Genomic DNA, 20,505 nt, shown 5'->3' with positions numbered 1-20,505 from the left:
AATTGCTTACATGCTTTAGGTGTTTTATCCATTCCATGTCAAATGAGACAAGAACCTAACTACACAGCTGTCATAGCTACTGTGTTTGAAGATTCAATTTCTGTCACCTTCTAATTTCTTGGAAGAATAGGTCTTCTCTTGTGGTTTCTTCCTCATCATTCCTTCCTCCTGTGAAGGACTGCTCCAGAGCACCCAGAGCCTGCATTTCTTTAGCAAATGCATCATCTGGTTTTCACCTCAATTTCAGTCAAATTACATGCAACAGATACTCCATCCAGGACAAGCTGCCGTTTCAGCAACCACATTGCAGTGGCCCAGCTTGCAGACTGCAGGCTTTGAGTGTGACAGRGTCCTGCAGGGTGCCCTGCTGCTCACTAAAATACCTTGAATCTATTCAAGCAATGCTATTTCCCTTCATTCACTTTCCATTCTTCTCTCATCATACTCAGATTTTTACAGGCTTTAAATATTTGGAAACATAAGCCTTTCATCAGTAAATTATTTGCCCCAGCTTTGTATTCATGATGGAAGACAGGATAAATTCAATGAAAGCAAATTTAAACATATGAAAAAATCATAAAGTCTGCTCAGTTTGGCATACAAATGAATTTTGCAACCACAAGCTGTGAAAATCCTCCTGCTTAAAGAATAGACTCAAAGGGGTTTGGGGATGGGGAGTGTTTTAAATAATTCAGTCCCTGGTTATACCCTGCAGACTTGAGCAGACCCTAGGAGTATAGCCCCTGTTTACTTAAAAACATATGGATGCAACCATATCAGAGGGTAGAAATCAGTCTCACCATCTTGAAAACATATCCCTATCCATTCTGCTCAGCCTTCCCCTGCAGGTGTCTGCAGATGCTTCTGGACACAAACAGGTTTACGTGAAAGGAATTGTACCAACCTGGATTTTACTTCTGACAAACACCAAACTGTCATGCAGATGACCCGTTTTCCAAGTACCTTTCCACTTAAGCAGCAGCAAACCATCTGCTGAGTCATCTGCCTAGAGCAAGGAAGGGTCCAGTCCAGACATCAGCACTAAAGTTTCCTACATACTGAAACCCCAATCCTTCATTCATTAGGGTGCATTTTTTTCCTCAAATACCCTTAACACCAATTTTCAAGATTACCTATTTAATATAATGATGCTCTTTGTTTTAATCACCTTAAAGCTCGCTTTATCCCACAYATTTTGTGATTTCCCATGAAGTCATTCTGCCCAAGTTCACCAAGTCATGATTTTTATATTTGCCATCACTATTAGTTTTTAATCTCAGTGTGAAAACACACCTAGCTGTTACACTGAAACCCRTCAGTAACACTGAGATCTTTGATTCTCTTCCAAAATTCTCTCTCGCAATGACAGTAAAACCAGCTTCGTTATATGTTAGATCCTCTTRGATTAATCTCAGCTCAGACAACACTTTCTCTGGGGTCAGGAGCGCAGTTTGGAACATTTTTCTGTGAAAACAGCCACAGTGGCAATAGCCCTGTTGGCTTCCTTGACCTACCAAAGACTTGGAACAGGATCAGTCTTGTRCACTGTGGATCTAGTTCTCACTTGTATTAAGGGTCCTTAATGCAACCATTTGAACAGGAAGAAGGGTCAAAATGAATGTAAAGATAATTAGCAGTTAGTGATGTAAAATGGCTTGAGTAAAACAAAAATCTGGGTTAATCCCTTATTTGAAKGCTACCAGGTGCCTACCGTTTATATTCTTACTAATTCATTTTCATAGGAATGCTCTTACAATGGTATTGGTATTTAACAATAATCTCTCCCAGCTTTCCAGTCCCATTTCTAAGAGCAGATGGTTATTGTATTTAAGTCTGTATTCCTGTAGCTTTTGTGCTCACAGGAGTTACTATGCTTTGTCTCCGTTTGACTGTTSTGGCCATGAAGGAGACCAGTTATCYGAGTAATCAAGGACAATGATTCGGAAGTGAAGAGCAATTGAGATCCTGTTTCAGGGYTCGTGTTTTAAAGGAACATAATTTACAGGAGATGTGAGCTCGGCACTTCTGGAAGGAAATCCAAGCCTGCAGAATAGAGCRTGCTATGAAGGCAGCATCCCAAGCTACACTTGATGGGTTTTGAAAATACTGGTAATACCTCGCCTGGGCTAGATCTGCACATCCGTGCTCTGCCTCTGCTCCAAGCARCACCTGCAGCCATAATTCTGCAGCRTTACCCAAAACATGCATACGCAGTATGAACAACATACCCCAAACTCAGCCTTCATGTGCTATGTTGGATCATGCCAAGCACCTTCAGAAATCCAGCTGTGCTTCATCCAYTGAGCCTTCCCACCCAGGGAATTATGTATTTAGAGAATCCTTGAAGGTTATTGGAAATTCCACCCGTTCCRCCCCTATCTGATCCGGCGCTGATTACATTTGATCAATATGCTTTTTTTCCTGTGTTCAGAACTACATCAGATAGCTCTGCAYTTTATTCCACAATTCAAATTAAATCTGATAGGATCAGTTTTGTTGGATTATCTTTGCTGTTTTCAAATGAGATTTGTTTTCCATAAACTTCCTAGTGCTCAGAATTTGCTCTAAAGTACATTAAGTTAAATGTTTAAAGAGATTCTTTTTTATAAGTAACTTCTGTTAACTCTTGCAGTTTGTTTCTGAACCCATAAACAAAGCATTKTCTAATCTAAGTTTCCTAACTCTTTAAGCAATCCTGTTATTTGCCATGAACATAAGGGTTCAGAGCTTCTCTGTCAGCCAGGAGGCCAATTCACCAGTTCGGCAGAAATCCATTAAAAAAAGAGTGAAAAGTCCAAGGCTGACTTCCATTTAATCTTGCACCCTTACCCATGAATAACAGCTCCCTCCACAGCCGTTTTAGCACTCCGCCTGACCAGCTATTCTCTTATTTATCTCTGTAGTGAAACTTCAGTTTGGATCTCTTAATGAGTTATCATTATTAATATCCCTCTGCAAGTTTTTTTTGCTGCAACTTAAAAAAAAAATCTTCATTTTATGTCTTAATTCTCAGTATGTTCACTGAGACTTGGGCTCCAAAAAAGCCAGTGGGAAATGAGATGTGCTTGAAATTAAGCAGCACTGGCCATTTGTACTTTTTTAAGCAGCAGCCACATTGGCCCCAAAGGGCTCAGTAACCGTTCAGAGCRAGGAGGTCTGCCAAAATCCTGCTGCTTTCAGTATCCAGGCCCGTACCTCCTGCAAGCAGATCTCCTACGATTTCTGTAACAAACTAATCCTTAGCAATTGAAGAAATTCCAGGGCCATTGCCTTTTTCAGGTAGGATCCCAGAATAAACACTGTTTTCCTCCAAACAGATCTCTGCATTTTTTTTTTTGAAGCAAATATGATCCCTTTTCTTCCTTCTTCAGATTCAGATATTTGGGCAGTTCAGTCTAGTTGTAGCAGATTTGGTTTTTGCTCATGACAACTATAAAGATCAATTTTTGAAGAAACAGTCCTAAATCAACTCTATTGGCATCTGAAGTATTGATAGAGGTGGAGGGAAACAAGAGCGCTACTTTATTTCTAGAAACATGCCAATCTGAGAAAGAAGGAAAACAAGGAGAAAGAGGTTAAACTTGGGTTAACAGGTTATTAACTTGCGCCCATTTTACCTCTAAAGTTACAAACCCAGATATGTGTGAATATCTGGCATGTCAAAGTAGATGAAGTCCTATCACRTCATGGCACTGAAAGATGCTAGATTTGACAGCTCAGTGAACTGTTAGCTCTTAAAATAAATGAGCAGTTTATTGACCTTTCAGTGATTGAGACGAAACTAAAAGCCAAAAATACTCCAGCAGCAGGCAGGCAACACAGGTGATCACTCAGAAGTTCCTGGCTCGCAATAGGAGCGCAGTCCTGAAGGTCACTGTGGTGCTTTATTGCAGCGTAACCAGGATTACGTTGATTTGCTGAAAACTTCTCCCRAGTAACCCAAAGGTTTTGCCTTTATGCTCACTTAACTCCTTATTCGTTTTTTGTTATGACCATATATATCCATTCCGTTAACTTCGCTGGGATGTACTGCACCTCCACAATTTTGAAAAAAATAGGGCCATTATCTTCCCATCCTGAAAGTGTTTTCACACATGCTGGTTTTYTCCCCTCTCAAGCTCTGCCATCTGTTTCAATGGGAATAGTCATAACATTAAAGTTAACCATGCTCAAGCTCAGAGCTTTAGCTGTCTAAAATACAGACACAGGAATATAACTGGAAACAACTTTGACAGTCTTGGCCCGATTTCAACATTGGTCTTATTAAATACAAAAAAGGGAAATAACTTTAAATAATCAATTACTCTGAAGTAAACCTGGTGCTTTAAGCATTTCAGATCATTTCTAGTCCAATGCTCCAGGCAGGACCACCACTGGGCAGTTAGGTAATTCACATAAAGACTAAGTTCGGGCTTCAACCACCATCATTTCCTAACAAAATACATTTCTCCAAACAGATTTCACCTAGTCTCAGCAACAGTTTAAGTTATGCAAGAGCTGATGCTGAACTGCTCTTTCCCGTACAGATACATGTAAGACAACAAGACTGAGGAACAGCAACAGCTACCACCTGTAAGATACTGATACTTGCAGGGCCCCTTTTGTTGAGGGAGACCTAGGAAAATAAACACAATCTGYTATTACRGTAGTGCTTGTGCTACGGACTTGTAAGAAAAAGCAGTGTTTCTACCTCTTCCTGCAAAGGGTTGGCACAAGGCCTATTCAASAGGTAGGTGCCACCCAGGCCCTATTTTGAAGGCTGATTCGTTGCTTAAGAGGTGCTTAAGACCCCTTAATTTTACAGGTACAGATTTGCAGATGCAATTTCACATGCATTTCATAGCTTCAGTCTGTATACCCGGTATGCTGGATTAATTTGGTAAGACATACATATATTTACCTCTATATATATATATATATATATATATACACACACACACTTATACACATGCATTTAAGATACATTGTGAAGTACTTGAAAGCATGGAATCCAAAACTGATTCAGAAAACTGGATCAAGAAAAAAACCTGTATTATTTGGTTTTCATTGAGGACAACATTTTGCTGAGATAGATTGACAGCCTGTTGAAAATTTGTAAACCAGAATCCCAATTATCACTATAAATGACAAATGAAGAACATTTGCTTTTAAAGCTGCCATTTTATACATACACACAAAATATGTTTGTCCTCAAAGCAATTTAGAAGTTATTGAAAGATAACTACTTTTAAAGGAAATGAATATCATCCCCATTTACTGTGAATGATTGTAATCAATTATTTTGAGTAATACAACTGTACAATGAAGCATAATAAAAACGAGCCAAATTCTTGAAATAAGGGCATTTAATTTCAGTATCYGCAGCATTTCATTTTCCACTAACTGCCAATTTGAACTGGTCTTCCTTCTTAGAAAAAGACAGAAAGCRCCTATGTAGAATTTTAGAAAGGTAAAAAGTGTCCTAAAAAAATCATTTTCAATTTTCCCCCCCCTCTTATTCCCAAAGCAAAAATATTTCAAAGTTTTTAAAATGCATATGCAATCCATTGAGTCAGGACTGCTCCTCCAGAGAAAATAGGAGGTCTGCAGTRGACCTCAAGGGTAGGATGGTGCAGATGACCCTACCATCACATCTTGTGTAGAAACCTCCTTCTTGCTCACCACTAGCAAATATCTTCATTATTTTGTTTCCCACTTAGTCTCCATGAGTGACCCATGGCATATAGCCTCATACATTACATTTTTACATCATTTTTCTTTGCTTATTTCCCATCCAACAACTCTTTCATCTTAGCACAGCTACAACTAAGTAGGCTGGAAAATACCTTCTGGGAAGTGTTTGGGAAAAGTATGGAGCAAGCTGAGAGAAAGTGATGCTTCAGCAGGGAGGYAGGAGTAATGGAAGTGGTGAAGAAAAATTATAGTGCAAAAGGAAAGGAAGATGGGAAATTTCAGGGTTAGAAAGCTGTATCCTTTCCTAGCACCTAACACCTGGCAGAGAAGAAAAACTAATGATTTACTGTAGAGCTAATATGATGTAATTTTTTTTAAAAAATATCAGTACTTCTTGAAGTTGTTCTGCTCCACATGACTAATTATTCACTGCTGCCAGAGAAAAAGCACTGACTTCACAGGCCAGTGCTCAGAATAATCTTGTGATTCACTAGATCCAAGTTCTTATCTGCCACCAGAGATCAAGCTAATTTCAAAATTTATGACACCATATTTTGATCAGGGCCTGGATCCAGACTTCCCACCACCAGCTGAGTCACCAGAGTGTGAAGGGGTGATACCACACTCTCCTCCCTTCGCCCTGATGAGCATATATTCACTCTGTGCAGCAAAAGAGCTCCTGCAGGAGGGATCTAGATCWTCTCAACACAAAACATAGCCCAGTGGTTTGGGGCTAGGGCGTTCAGGTATGTCTCATTTTCTAGAGACAACAGATTTAGGATCCAAAATTTGCCRAGACTTTCAAGCATTAATCATCTTCCTCAGGATCTTTTCATAAGTGTCTGATGTAGGCTACCTTAATGAGACCAGAATGAATTTCCATCAGAAACAAGCATCTTCCTGTATGCCAGACAGGCRTCTGCAATTCTAGGAAAAGCAGTATTTCATACTTCCCCCCACCATTAGGATCCCGAGTTCTGTGCTCTTCTCCACCACCAACAAACGCATCTGAGGAGTTGAGTGACAGCCGATACCATGGCTCAGCTATCTGCACACTGGCCCATGCAACCGATCCAAACGCAAGTGTTGATCTACTGCTAGCAACAGCRAGCCACAAATTACTGTTTTCCAGAGCAAAAAGGAAGAGAATTAGTCACAGCTATCTTCATCTGCAGTCCTCTCCTGGCACAAAACACTCAGCCATGTGTTACTGCTTTCTCTCCACAGCCACAAGCCAGGACCATTTTTTTTTCATGTAGCTAGCGTCATTCAGTGTGAGGAACTTCTAAACAGAAATTAGAAAAAGTATTTTATGTTTTTGAAAGGCTAGAGAGAACTGAATAGAAGGATAAAGCCAATGAAAGGGGAAGTGATCTCCCAGCAGAAGAGGCCATTCRATTTAGTGTCTTATACTGCCACCATCTGAAAACTTTCTTTTACTTAAGAAACTCAACTAATAACTCTCACAGAGCCCATTCTGTCCTGCAGCAATGAAGAAATACAGGCTGAAGCGATAAGGAAGAAAATCAGAAGGAAATAAAACCAAAGGAAAAGTAAGAAGGGACATGCTAGACCGGAGTTACTGAAAGCAATTTGTCYCCTTGATGTCATTTACTAGACAGTTTAGAAAGTATAGAACGAGGTAGAGGTTCTTGTATCAGATGTACTAAGTACACAGTTGCATAGGTAACTTGCTAAATGACAGTTAGATGCTCCAGAATCCACCCCAAAAATCAGAGAATTTAAGAACTTCTCTTTACAAACAAGATAGTAAYRCTGGCTGCTACCAAGAATTTGTCTRGTAGTTTAAACACAATTTTTCAGATTCTAAGAGCACAAGTTACAGAATAACATGCAGCAGGGTATTAAAATCCAAACCGCTCAACAAATGAATTATCCTTGACACAAAGACTAGATGGGCTAACTGCAAAAAAGGGGACACTGTAGTCAGTGCGCTATTCGGACAGACTCAAAGTCCTTCCAAGCAACAGTGATGCTATTACCTCTTTGTTTCTCATTTCAGTCTTGGAAAATATTTAACTGTCTGCTATAGCAAGCACAAAAAAAAACCCACACTTTTTTGTCTAGGCTTGGTGTTGAGGATCCTACCTTCTCCCACTTTAGCCTAAACTAACCTAAAACCTGAGACACTGGATCATAAAACCAAGCAAGGATTGAGTTAAAGATTCAGACTCTATTCAAAGCATCCAGCTTGGACTAGGAGTAACTGATGACATCAGACAACTGCATGGGAAGCCCCAGCTTTAGAGTGGTGGAAGCACAGGACAGCAGCACCTCGCCGACCCACCGCAAGTCCAGACCCTTAGGTATGCACCCRGTGTGTGAAACCTCTCACCTCTCTGAGGATACTGGAAAAAAGCAGGGGGTCTGGGTGCACGGCATGCACATCACCTGCACGGTGAAGTAGTTYAGGCAATATCACTGGGCTCCACAACCCAAGTTATCACCTCTGCACTTAGACTTGTCCCATGACTACAGCTGCGACCTGCAGAGAGACTGCATGGGCAGCAGGGCAGAATGCAGCTACTCACCCCTGCACACACACATCTCAGGCCCAAAGCATGGTGAAGCACAACTATCCCCCCCACACACACACACAAACACCTTATCTCAGGCCCCAGCTGACCGCAAATAACTGACTGCACCCAGGGCTGACCAGGAGGTACTAGGTGATACTGGTTGCAACCGGTGAGGCCAGAAATGRGCATGAGATCAGCAAAAAGGTACATTTTCCCCAACAKGGCATGAGGTCAGCAAAAAGGGTACATCTCCACACCAAATATTGTATGACCATGAGTCAAACTCCGTGCCCATAAATAGCGCTGCAGCCTAGAGCCCCTTGAGCTCTCCTGCACAGCAGTGAATCTCCCCTTGAGCTGGGACGCTTCTCAAGGTTACTCTCCTGGAGTTAAGAGAACATCTGACATGAAACCATTGGAGTGGTAAGAAACCGAGACTCAGGCACTAACAAACATGCAGTAATATTTGCTTGCTRTGACTACACTGTATGGCCATCTTCAATAAATCGGTTAACTAATAACCAACAACCTTCTCCCCCCCCACTTCACCCCTGCAACAGGCAGCATGCCAGACTCCAGAAAATCCAGATTTTTACACCAGTGCAAACRTCTACAAGCAAGAACTAGCAGCTTCTCTGGTGCACCAAAGGGCTGAGGACACCCAGCACTGGCAGGACCCATCTAATCATGCATTAATTATTTCCTTCTCAGCATGTTTCATAAGGAAATGGTTATCTTTGCAACTGTCAGCTTTAGGATTGACTTTGACATACATTTTAATAACCTATTTAAAAGTTAATGAATAGGCYGTTTCAGGGCTTCAGATTGCAAAGACGATTTACAAATGAAATCAGGATAGAGAAGGAACTTGGCACTTCCAGCCTCGCAACTCAGGAAGCTAAGGTGCATCGCAGTCCATGTTGGCACAGTAAATTAATTTCTTAAGATGTTTTTGCTGTGCTACAGGATGMATGATGTTCCACTGTCTATTTTGATGCCTTTGGCATTAAGGCCAACAACATCCCACAAGATGACATTAACAAAAAAACCTACTCCATAGTCATTTGTTTTACTTATGGAGGTGGAGATGCATTTTCCTGGAGGAGAGATAAAGAATRGTTCTTCAAAGTTACCCTTATCTGTTGTTTCTTCCTGGCTGAAAATTAACTATAGATTCAAGAAGCAGCAATTTATAAAAATGCTGCACTCCTACAAGAGATCCRATTCTGGATCTTTTCTGGATTTGCCTTCATCCACCTCCTCTGGCCACCTTAACATTCAAGCATATTTACTTAAGGGAGCTGGGACAGAGAGAGATTACAAGACTTGGCAGATGCTTCACATACCTTTTAGCTAATGTTATTTTTGATACAACCCAAATGAGCAACACTGGAGTCAGGGGAAGAGCATTATTCAGGTATCTGTGTCRACTGTTTCAGGAGTTGTCTCACTCAAGGTGTAATTGACCATCTGTCACTGTGTTTAGGGACTTGCCATTGAAACTTTCATAAATATTCAATTATTTAAGAGTTTAAATTTAGAAGACCAGGTTCRGAAGAGGAGCATCAAGCAGCACAGTGATGCCCCAGCACCACACATCGCCCTCTCAGCAGCTTGTACCAGCAGCTATGACCATTGGTTATAAAAAGCCACATCTCACTCTGAGGGTGCCACCRCTTCCCAACTCTTAGGGGTGCACAGCTGGGACCCCACCACCTACAAGCCAAATCAGTTATTGCTTTTGAAGAAACAGCAACTAGGAGCCTCATAAGAATATTGCGGCAAATAGGATTCAGAAGCATTGTGGCAAAGGAGTGRAAAAAAACACAAATGAGAAATACTTCTAATCTTGAATGTGAAAAGCAATTTAGGTTTAGCTAGCCAAGAAAAAGCCATCTGCATGAATATCATTGCAAATGAATGATTAGCAAGATTCTCTCCAGCTGAGAACCTGCATTGACACTAATATCAGCAAAAGCAGATCTCAAAAATTTCTCCCCAGAACAGGGTGAGACACCTGTTAACCTGTCATTTGTCTGAGCACACTTTTGTGTTTTTTTACACAAAAGGGCTGCACAGAAGTTCTTGGCTTTGCCCCTGGCGCTTGACATTTTTTGTGAGRAAGTCACTGCTTTGATTACCAATGTCACCTTAATTTCTCTTTTTCACAACACTAACTACACACTTGCTCCAGAATATTTCAAAACTGTCTCCAAATAAATATAAATGCAAATTTATTCATTTAGATTTATTATTTGTCATTTGCTGTATTACAGCAGCTAGAAAGACCTTCATCTACGAATTTCTTGTTAGAGATTTCTTCACTGGAAGACAGCTACTTGATTTTCCAGTACACTTTGCTTTTATAAAATTAAATACATAAAATAAGCCAGAATAATATCYCTTCATGTTTAGCAGAAATAACATCTGTACCCCAAGAAGGTATGGGCTACCAACCTGACTCCTCAGTCTAGAAGAAATTAAACCTCTTTCTTAGGATCCCTTAGTAGCTGTTTTTCAAAGTATTGCCAGGTGGCCAATAACAAGTACATTTTCCCCAACACAGGGGCATCCTCACAAGGGTCTCCTTGCTCCAATTTTAAAGGCAGTCACATCTACAGACTAGCTTATTCTGCTAAATCCCAACTTACTTCCTCTTAAATCCCACTGCCTTAAACCCTGCTCTCCGAGGAAGCTCTTTAAGCCACCAAGGAAGCGGGTGTCTTTCAGACAGCTGYATGAGCTATTCCTATTGAATAGCTTTTTTCCACCAGCACAAACATTTTTAGCTGATTCTATATCAAACCAGGCCAGGCAGCCAGCTTTGTGTAGCATTACACACTATTTTGAATCATCTACGTTCTTCCCAAATATTGCAAATACCAGTAACTTATTATATACCATATCAAAATTGGGCAGAAAGAATCCAGGTTATTCAGGATAATATTGAGGCGTTATGTATGCTTACACTAGCTTTAAAATATCTACTTTTTGTAAGGGACTGGACAGAGTCTGAATTTTGGATGGAAACAAGCAGCAAAAAATAAGAACAGAACACTTCTGCACTAAAATCCTTTTTAATATTAATGAAGCCATTACAGAAGATCTACAGTATTAATGACTAGCATGATAAATATGACATCAGCTTATGACATGTTCAATCACTCATTTTTCTAGGAGTTAAGTTGCCTTTGTTTGAATTTTATATTGTTTACTATAAAGCCTTACCCTTTTCTTCAAAATCTATTGAGATGGACAAACCACAYATTAACCAAGCCATTAAGTAAATATTAAATCAACAGAACCCAGGGTCCCAAAATGCAGGTCATTCCCATGTATATTGATTTTAGTTCCATTTRCTGCAATTAAAGCTTTGTCTCTAAGCAAGAAAAGCTATTTTACCAAACTGTTTTGTTTTCAACTCTTGAAATAATGTTAATGTAATTCTGCAGTCACTACACAGGGCAAGCTTGCCCTAAGTGCTTTCCAAAAAAATGCCCAAAAGAGCTGAGTGAACTTAGTTCAATATGCACAAGATAAAGCTTCAGTGGATGCTCTCCAGCTCCCCAGCCTGCAGTACAGCTCCGGCTGGGAAAGCTCCCAGCTCATCACTGCTCCCAAGCTCAGCCCACACGGTCTCATCTCCTCTGCACGCTGTGACCCCRCTGGTGCTGGTGGACATCAACACCAAAGGACTCAGCCCTTCAGGCTTTATCTTAGCAGGCATYTTGCCCAGAACCATACAGAGGCTCCACTTCTGGGTGGATCCAGAACATTTAATTCTAATACCCAAAAGCATTAGACCAAGAAAAGGAAGGAGAACCGAAGGCATTCGTGGAGCATACAAAATGATGGAAAGGTCTCACTTTTGTCACCCCTCGCGCAAAAGTAACCGTGAAACAAACACAGCAGTGCCCTTGCAAAACCAAGCAAMAAAACCAGGTTTGTGTTTTTAAGTCATAAGAGGAGTCACCTCCTGTTAATATACATCCTTCACATATTTGCCTAACACTACTTGAAATTTGAAAGGATATTTATTGGCTAGTGTTTCCTATTAGGGTAATCTTGATGAAAGCTATTTTAAAGTGTCCTTCGTGAAATTTTGAGTTATTCTTTCTCCATTTGCCAGCAGAATAAGAAACTGTTCCCTTTTCCAATCTATAATAATCATTTTTTGTTCAGCTGCACTGAGCTAAACTTTAATTGCTATACAGCATATCCCAGGCTACAGAACACATATTATTCAATATTTCCAGAAGTTCCACATAATTAGACCATCTGTTTTCTTTTTCTGTGAGTTTTATAAGCTGATAGTTTATACTTACTTCATTATGAAGAGGACAACAATCAAAGAAGGCTGCACAGCCACAGCTTTACAGCACCACCAGATGCTCTAGTGTTTAATCAACACAAACCACAGGCAGCAAAGGCCCTGGCCAACCCCCATCCCATGGGGCAGCCCAGCTGCCTGAAGTGCTCTTGCAGTTTCAGGGCACAAATGAACATGAACAAGAAGGGACACTGTCAAGATGACTGCAGGACCCTGCTTATCCCTCATCCTGGCCTCATCTTCACTCGGCTTCTCCTTGTAGTACAAGTAGGACCAAGCTAAAAGACACCTGATTCTTAGAAGCTGCAAAAGTCTCCATGATATTCCAAAGACAAGGTTGCCACAAAACCTCAGCCTTGTGCCATTCCTTATCCCATGTGCCTATCTTCATCCACCAAGAGAAAACAAAATAGCTGGCAAGAGCCTACAGCCTCTTTGCCAGAGAATTCACACTGCCAGCAGCGTCCCTTTGAGTAGCTAAGGAGGTGGCCCCATGTTCTCCAAGACTTTGGATGCCCAGCAGCTGTAATACTTTGCTTCAAAGTGGTCACAGCTTTATTTACTTTGGTGATTTATCAGTGCTCCTTTCTGTTAATAGAGTAAGGGAGGCATCAAGGGACACACAAACCTGAGGTCTATCGGAACAGAGCTAAACTGAAACACAGCCTAAATCATTCAGTTCAACCTCTGAGGATGGTTGACACAAATAACCGCTGGTCCAGCACTGGGCTTCTCCTAAAGACAAGCCTGAGTCTACAACAGCAGTTGCTATTTCCAGGACCCATTGGCAACAGGAAGGATGAAAGGGGAGACTATTTACATCTGAGCTGTCACCTGAAAATCCAGTTTTGTTCTTCTATACAGCCTATAAAGAACAGTTCCTGTTAATTACCAGAAACTTGCATGAAAACTGTTTCTTTTTTTTATTCCTTAGCTACAGTTAGTATTGGTGGTAGGGAGTTGAGAAAAAAAAATCTGTCTAGATGTTCCTCTTCCTCCCCAAAAGCTATACATCATGAGATTACAGTAGCAGAAACCTTTCTGCTGACTTCATTGGGCCCTAAGTGAAACAAGTTCTTTTTATCAGAGTAGATCTAAGTTACTGAAAGATTCAACATGTTTCTCAAACCAAGATACCAAACAAAATTCCCCATTAACTGAAAGGCATTACTTACAAAGGATAACAATCAATAGCAGTGCCTTGCCAAAATCCAGCCTGATTAAATTACCATAGTTTGAACTTTACTCTCAGATATTCATGGGATAAAAGTTAGAATAGCGCTCAAATAGAATTTAGCRCTCAAAATGTCAATGTTAAAATAATTCATCATAGGGAGAAGGGGAAAGAATCATTTTTAAAAATTTTCCTTTAGACTGCTTTCAATGCTTCAGGTTTTTCATTAGGTATAATTGAGTTAAACATTTACCATTTTGCTCAATTTCTTGATTTGTGATTTAATCAGTTTTGAAGATAAGATGAAATAAACACAGGCCCTTAAATAAGCCTGAAGGAAGATAAGACTCTCATTCCTGAGCTCAAAGTGATCTTCCTGGACTATTAGAGAGGAAACAGCTTCCTCCTCCACCGCAGCCCACCCAGAGCCAGTCCTTGGGGCAAAGATGCTCCAAAAGGAAACCGCTGCTTGAGTAGCAGGCATGGATTTTTTCTAGTATTTTGCACATTGTGTTACACCACTGTTGTCTGCTACATGAGCTGACAGTAACTTTTCAAAATTTTAGCAGCTTAATCCTGGCTTACCATAGTCAAAGCCCATTTTTACAAGAAGCAAACAAGTGTTTTGCACTTGCAAGATAGTAAAAAGCAGCAAAACTGAAAGAGAAATTAAAACAGAAATACTGAAAAAAGAAACCAAAAAGCAGTTATGGGGCCAAATAGTTTGCAAGTGGCAGGTGGAGCAAGCTGCAGTGTGCAAATAACCATCATCACTCAAAGGATGCCAGAGACCTGTATAAATAAAATCAGACTCAACCCCAGAGTCCATTTCTATATTATAAGTATAAACAAATTATAAGGCAAGAAACTTTGTCAGAAGCATTTCTTCTGGCAAAAGCCCCTTTTTTATCTCCAGAAGCCAAGTTTTCCAGAAAACTTTGGGAAAGAAGCAAAATACCTAGCTTTCAGGTTTCTATTTCATACAGAACAGGATCACTACTAGCTTCACATGTCAACAAGGAGAACATCCGTATTTGCAAACTGCACTGGAGGTTTTGCCACATCTTTTATCAGTTTTTAAATAATGTTCTCTAAGAGCATCCCAGGGCAGATAGATCACTTTAAATGACAACCCATCTTCTACCACTTCTTTCAAAGCCCCTTCAAGCCCTACCTAATAGAAACACCCTAATCTAATTAAATAAAATTTAGTTCTAAGACTGCTCAGAAAGCCATTTTCTCACCCAGGTAAGGGCTGCCCTTGAGGAGAACCCTCATCACTGCAGTGCAAGGGAAAACAGAGGCAGCACCTTGCAGCATTTACCTTTTCATGCACAAGCTACTCATCAGGCCGATGCACCAGGCTTCCTGGCAGCTGCCAGCCGCACAAAGAGGGAAAAGACCACAATTTCAGTGCAACACTTACTAAAGAGGCTCTCTTTAAACAGATTAACACTCCACAGAGTTTTTAAACACTTGAACTTTCTTGCACACTGCTGCAATGTGTGAAGGCTGCTAAACACTAAAGAGAGAGCAAGTTTTAAAGAAGCAAAGTTTGCCTTGTTAAAAAACAGCTCACTAGAGAGACTTTAACATTTCCACACTCATAATCACATTAAGCTGAGACAGCTTGGAAGCTGTCATTCAAGACACAGAAGAAAAGAGGAGCCCAGATACTGTTTAAGCCTTTGCTTTCAAAAGCAAAAAAAAAAAAAAAAAAAAAACTGAGATACTTACAGCATCCAGGAGACCTGCAGTGGCAAAGACACTCTTRAGTGAAGGAGAGGTTGTTGAGGTTTATATATCTCCTGGCTTGGTCTCAATTTGCACCCACCGTGTGACTGGCTCCTCTCACCTGGTCTTCAGAGCCCTCCTAGATTGCAATATCATTAAACACAGCTGAAAAAGCAAACAGGGCTTCACCCCTGTCGGACTCAAGACTTGATCTGACTAAGGTTACTTTCTGTCAAATACATCTCATTGCATTGTATTAAACCTGGTCTGACAGACATGATAGCTCTGACTTAAGTGTAACACCCACTTATTTCTAGATTATACTCAAACCTCAGACTTTATTAAAGCACACACATATGCAATCAAGTCTTCAATGCATCATCATCCCACATCTACCCTCCCTCCTTAAATTTTGCACTAAATAAAATTCAGCTGGACCAGGCCATCCAGCTCAAGGAATTTGCAGGCACTGAGAGCATCTCCCTCCCCGTGCCGGGAGAACAGCCGTGCTTGTGAGTACGGGTGACAAGGTGTGAGGAGCCCGGACAAAGAGGATATCAGGAGACCTGGTATTCCAAACGTGATGCCTGCTCGTAGCCGATAAAAAATAAATAAGCTAACCCCTAAGAGACAGACCTGTAGTACTCAGTGGCAGCAAGCCTAAGTGAAAAAGAGGAACATCTGATATGAACATTAGAATTAGCAAAGTAAATCTATGATCTATCTCCACACCTGGCTCAGCAGCTGAACATAACCCGAAGGAGGGACAAATATTCCCTCTCTCAGTTAGGGGCTAGAAAATGGCTCCAACCCCAATCCCATACCAACGGCATCAACCATGGCTCTCGCATCATCATCATCATCATCATCATTATATGAGGAATTAATTTTAGCCTGAACCTAATTCTAAATCTAAGTGAGAAAAGACTACCTCACTCCAACCTGTAAGCATATCTAGATGCCTCTTTTATGGCATATGTAGGGAAATTGCTAATAATTTCTGTACCAGACATTGTTTTCCCCTTGCTCCCACACCACAGGTGTTGTGTGCGTTGGTTTCGGACTTCCAGGAACAGCCTCGTTTTAAAAGGTGCCGAAAATGTTATGCATTTATCACAGTCTGATATGCCCAGATCCTTTACGAGTCTGTTTTCCTTAGCTCTGCTTCACAGCTTCTCAAAAGAGGAACTCAAAAATCTGATGTGGGGCAGAAAAACAGGTTCTGACCAGACGCGCAGACAGTATCGTTCGCACTGCACCTGTTAAAATAATGCCAGCAACTAGTCACAATTCACAACATTGTCAGCAAGAAATGGAAAAATCTGTATTTAAAATCCAAAATAAGGCCTTAGACCAGAAGTGGGAAACTTTAAACCGCAGAAGGCTCATGCGGTGTGACTCGTTGGACGTACCCAACCACCCAGCGCTGTCTCACAGGGGACTGAGCTGTGCCAGGACCATGGGCTGATCTTGCATATCTGCAAACCTGTGTTCAAAAGCATAAATAAATGTCTAATGATGCCGTTCCCGTCCCATTTGTCCTTTTCACTTTTCTAACATCAGGTTTCTTATTCTTGTCATTTTATGCTTATGAAGGGCATCATCGAACTCTGTTGGATGCTCACGGTCACTTTCTGTTGTTTCTAAATTGTATCTCTCTGATCCTTGCTCCCCAAAATTTATGGTGTACCAACCAGGATGTACAAGGGAACGAGAGACGAGAGAAGCAGCATTTTCTTCTCTACCTACAGGCAACAAAATTAACATGCAGCTTTTCGGGGAAAGAACAGCATAGGGATAATGAGGTTTTAAGTAAGTACCATACTTCATTATAAAATTTTCTTTATTCACAAAATGTCCCACTAGTAATATTTCTGTTTGTGTGGGGGGAATACAGTATCAAATTAAGATCCAGATGCTTCAGTGCAGTCAACCACCAATCTACAGTGTAACCACTTTGACAGAATGATCCGATATAATTAATTCTTATTTTAATAAAATGAAATAAACCTTCCAGTGACATTGGATTGTAGCATGACACATGCTGGAGATCCTGAAGTGCTGTGACAGGTTATGATTTTGATCCATGTCACCACTATGCTTTTGCTTTTAACATACAAAGTAAGTGGATTGATTTATAGTTTGGTTGATTGGCAAGTCAGACAAGGCAAGGATGAAGGAAATATAAGTGAGCAGTCTATTCTATACTCTTAACTTGGGTACAGAAGTGCAAGATTAACTCAATAGAGGTCCCACTAGTAGAGGTCATCACCCAACGCCATGGCCCTCATGATATCAGGGTCATCTCGGTGGGATCTCAGAGATAATTTTACACAAGTACAAGTTAATCTTCAAGGTGTGTTTTCAATTTAGAGTCAATGAACGCATGCTGACACATGAAGGAGGGCTATTTGAAGAAGAACCGTGGGGTTCAGCTCAATACAATGGTGGTCTTCCTGTTTGTAACTAGGTTCTCTGCTGCACTAACCAAAGATTTTTGCTTAGTTTTAGATAAAGGAATTTCTGCATAAAATATCTGCGCTATGCATATTCCACCCATGGTGATCACTGATTGCTATAGCAGGTCTAATTAGTCCATTGAATTCAGCAGTTTTAGAGGTTGTTTAGATATACATGTGCCAACTGCTTTCTTTTTTCTTGCTTGCTTTGTTAAGGTGTGTAAGGGATAAAAGGAAAGAGGACACTAATTATTTGTTATATACCAGAAAAGAAAAAAAAAACAAAAAAAACGCATACTAAGGTGTCTAGGGAAAAAAACAAGCCAAGCTATTTTGTCTTATATCATGCCCTATTTGTTTTCTGGAGCTCATGGGAAAAGCCGTAGGCAAGCCGTCCTGTGCCCTGGGCTCCTCTTCTTGGTGGGCTGTTCTTAATGCAGAATCAAGGTATTTTTTTTTAAAAGGAGAAGAAAAACATACTGGAAAAAAACCAACAGAGTAACATCAGAGAAAGGTATGCCGCTGAGCTACCGGGAGGCAGGAGGGAGGAGTAACCGCAGCCCTGAAGTGGAGACCCTCCTTCTCCAAAAGACAAGGACATGCAGGCAGGGCGATACGGGTAACACGGCATCCGGGGGGCAAGAATAAAAAGAGATCTCATTTAAAATATTAATTTGAATTTAGCATGGCACCTGTTTCCGCAGAGCAGGGAAAGATGGATTTTAAAATCTTTTTCGAAAGAATGTGCCATAGTTTAAATGCAATCATCGTAACGCGCATCCTAACAGCAGCAGCTTGGTGCACTTGTTAACGCTCGAAGGTGCACACGCTCGGATGTATTAATATTAAACTATGACAGTGACATCACCTCCTTTCTCCACTGATTAACCTTTAACTTAGAAGTGAGATGACAGTCCAGGACTATTCAGCGAATAGAGTAACAGAGACTTTACTAAAAATGAAACAGCGTTCTCCTTGGCCCTTTTACACCCTCAGGGCAGTGGACACCTTAGGCTGTTTGGGCCAGTTATTAAACAAGCAACAAGTTCACATACAAGACCAAAAAAGGAGCAAAACTTGCCCTTTCCCAAAAAGGGGGAAAATGCGAACATTTGTGGGAAGAGATGGAGACTTCCGAAGAATATTTATTAAGTACGCATTTTTACCTGCCTAATCTGCATGGAATTTGCATATTTATGTATTTCTGCAGTTCTTTCAAGAATCTTAAATGTTCTTGAGCGCATGAAGTGCATTATGTTTGCGCGATAGGCAAGCTGCTCTTCTCCCTATCCTGAAAGCGGGTGTAAAGAGGTAAGAAACATTCAATTGCTTAATAACAGGTTCGTATGCAGAGAAGGGATCGTAATTTAGCCATGCTGGAAACTTTTCCCTGAAAAGCTTTTGATCCATCGTGTCATGAATGGTGTCACTGTTATTGAGTTATTGACCCAATAATAGCTGCGAACCTATAGATCCTGGCCAGGATAGTATTGCCTAAGAAAGAGAAAAAGGTAACCTTCTCTCTCTTCACTTGTTGATGGCAGAACTTGAAATTCTGTATTTGCTTTACTACAAACTGGAGCATACGAAATGGTGAACACAGCGGCATTTCATTTTTCAGCTCATTTGGTGTGCTTCTTCCCTCTGAAGCAGCACAGATTTATTTTTTTAGGCCCGCTCCCCTCCAATGACTGGTTACAGCGTACTGCACTTACTTCTTCCCGCCAGGAAGTTCTCCAGCGGCATTAACGGAGCTTCGGCTCCAGCGACCCTCCCAAGGCCACCGCGGGCGAGCGGCCACGCGCTCCACCTTCTCTTGCTGTTGGTTTTCCGCTTCCTTACGCACGACTCTGCCGGAAAGCGCAGGGAATCAGAGAAACGATGGCCACTTGGAAAGCACCATGTCCCGGGAAGCAGGAGGAAGACGCCTCGAGGATGGAGCAGAGCTTCGCGCGGTGGGCTGCTCGGCCGCGGGCCAGCGGACGAGAGAGGGGCAGTCGCGGGCAAGGCGGCGTTCCCGGTTTTGGGCTCACATGCTCTGTTTTCTTTCCATTAGCTGGCCAAATTTTTKTAAACTGTGCTCAGCACAGTTATTTTCTTGATTCAGGTGTGGTGGAAGAGAGCATCTTATAGCCCTACTAGGAGATTTCAGAGAGGCTTTTTTAGCCACTATACACTYGTTCTGGAAATGTTGTCACCTGCAGAGGGCACGATCTGGGCGAGCAGGCACTGAAAAATACATGAATATAAAAATTGTAGCATTAACTCAACCACTAGGTGAATGAAGGAGGCATCCTATGAGCCTGCATATTTCAAAGAGCCAGTAATAACAGAAAACAACCAGAAAAAGAAAGAGAGCCAAAAGAAACGGCACAGGAAACCAGAATTAAGGGATGCCTTAGAAGAATTTTTCTGTTAGTCCTGAATTAAGATAAGAACTCTAAAGTCACATTCACTGACCAGAAAATACCTCCTAAAGTTTTACTACATAATAGTATAGCTACACTGTATAGCTATTTGCAAAAGTAATGCTATATAAATACATATATTTACATAGTTTATGCATATATGTGTGCTATATAAACATATATATTA

The sequence above is a fragment of the Apteryx rowi genome, unplaced genomic scaffold (genome assembly GCF_003343035.1).
Source record: "Apteryx rowi isolate R43461 unplaced genomic scaffold, aptRow1 scaffold_23, whole genome shotgun sequence".
NCBI lineage: Eukaryota > Metazoa > Chordata > Aves > Apterygiformes > Apterygidae > Apteryx > Apteryx rowi.
Note: the sequence above shows the minus strand (reverse complement) of the source record.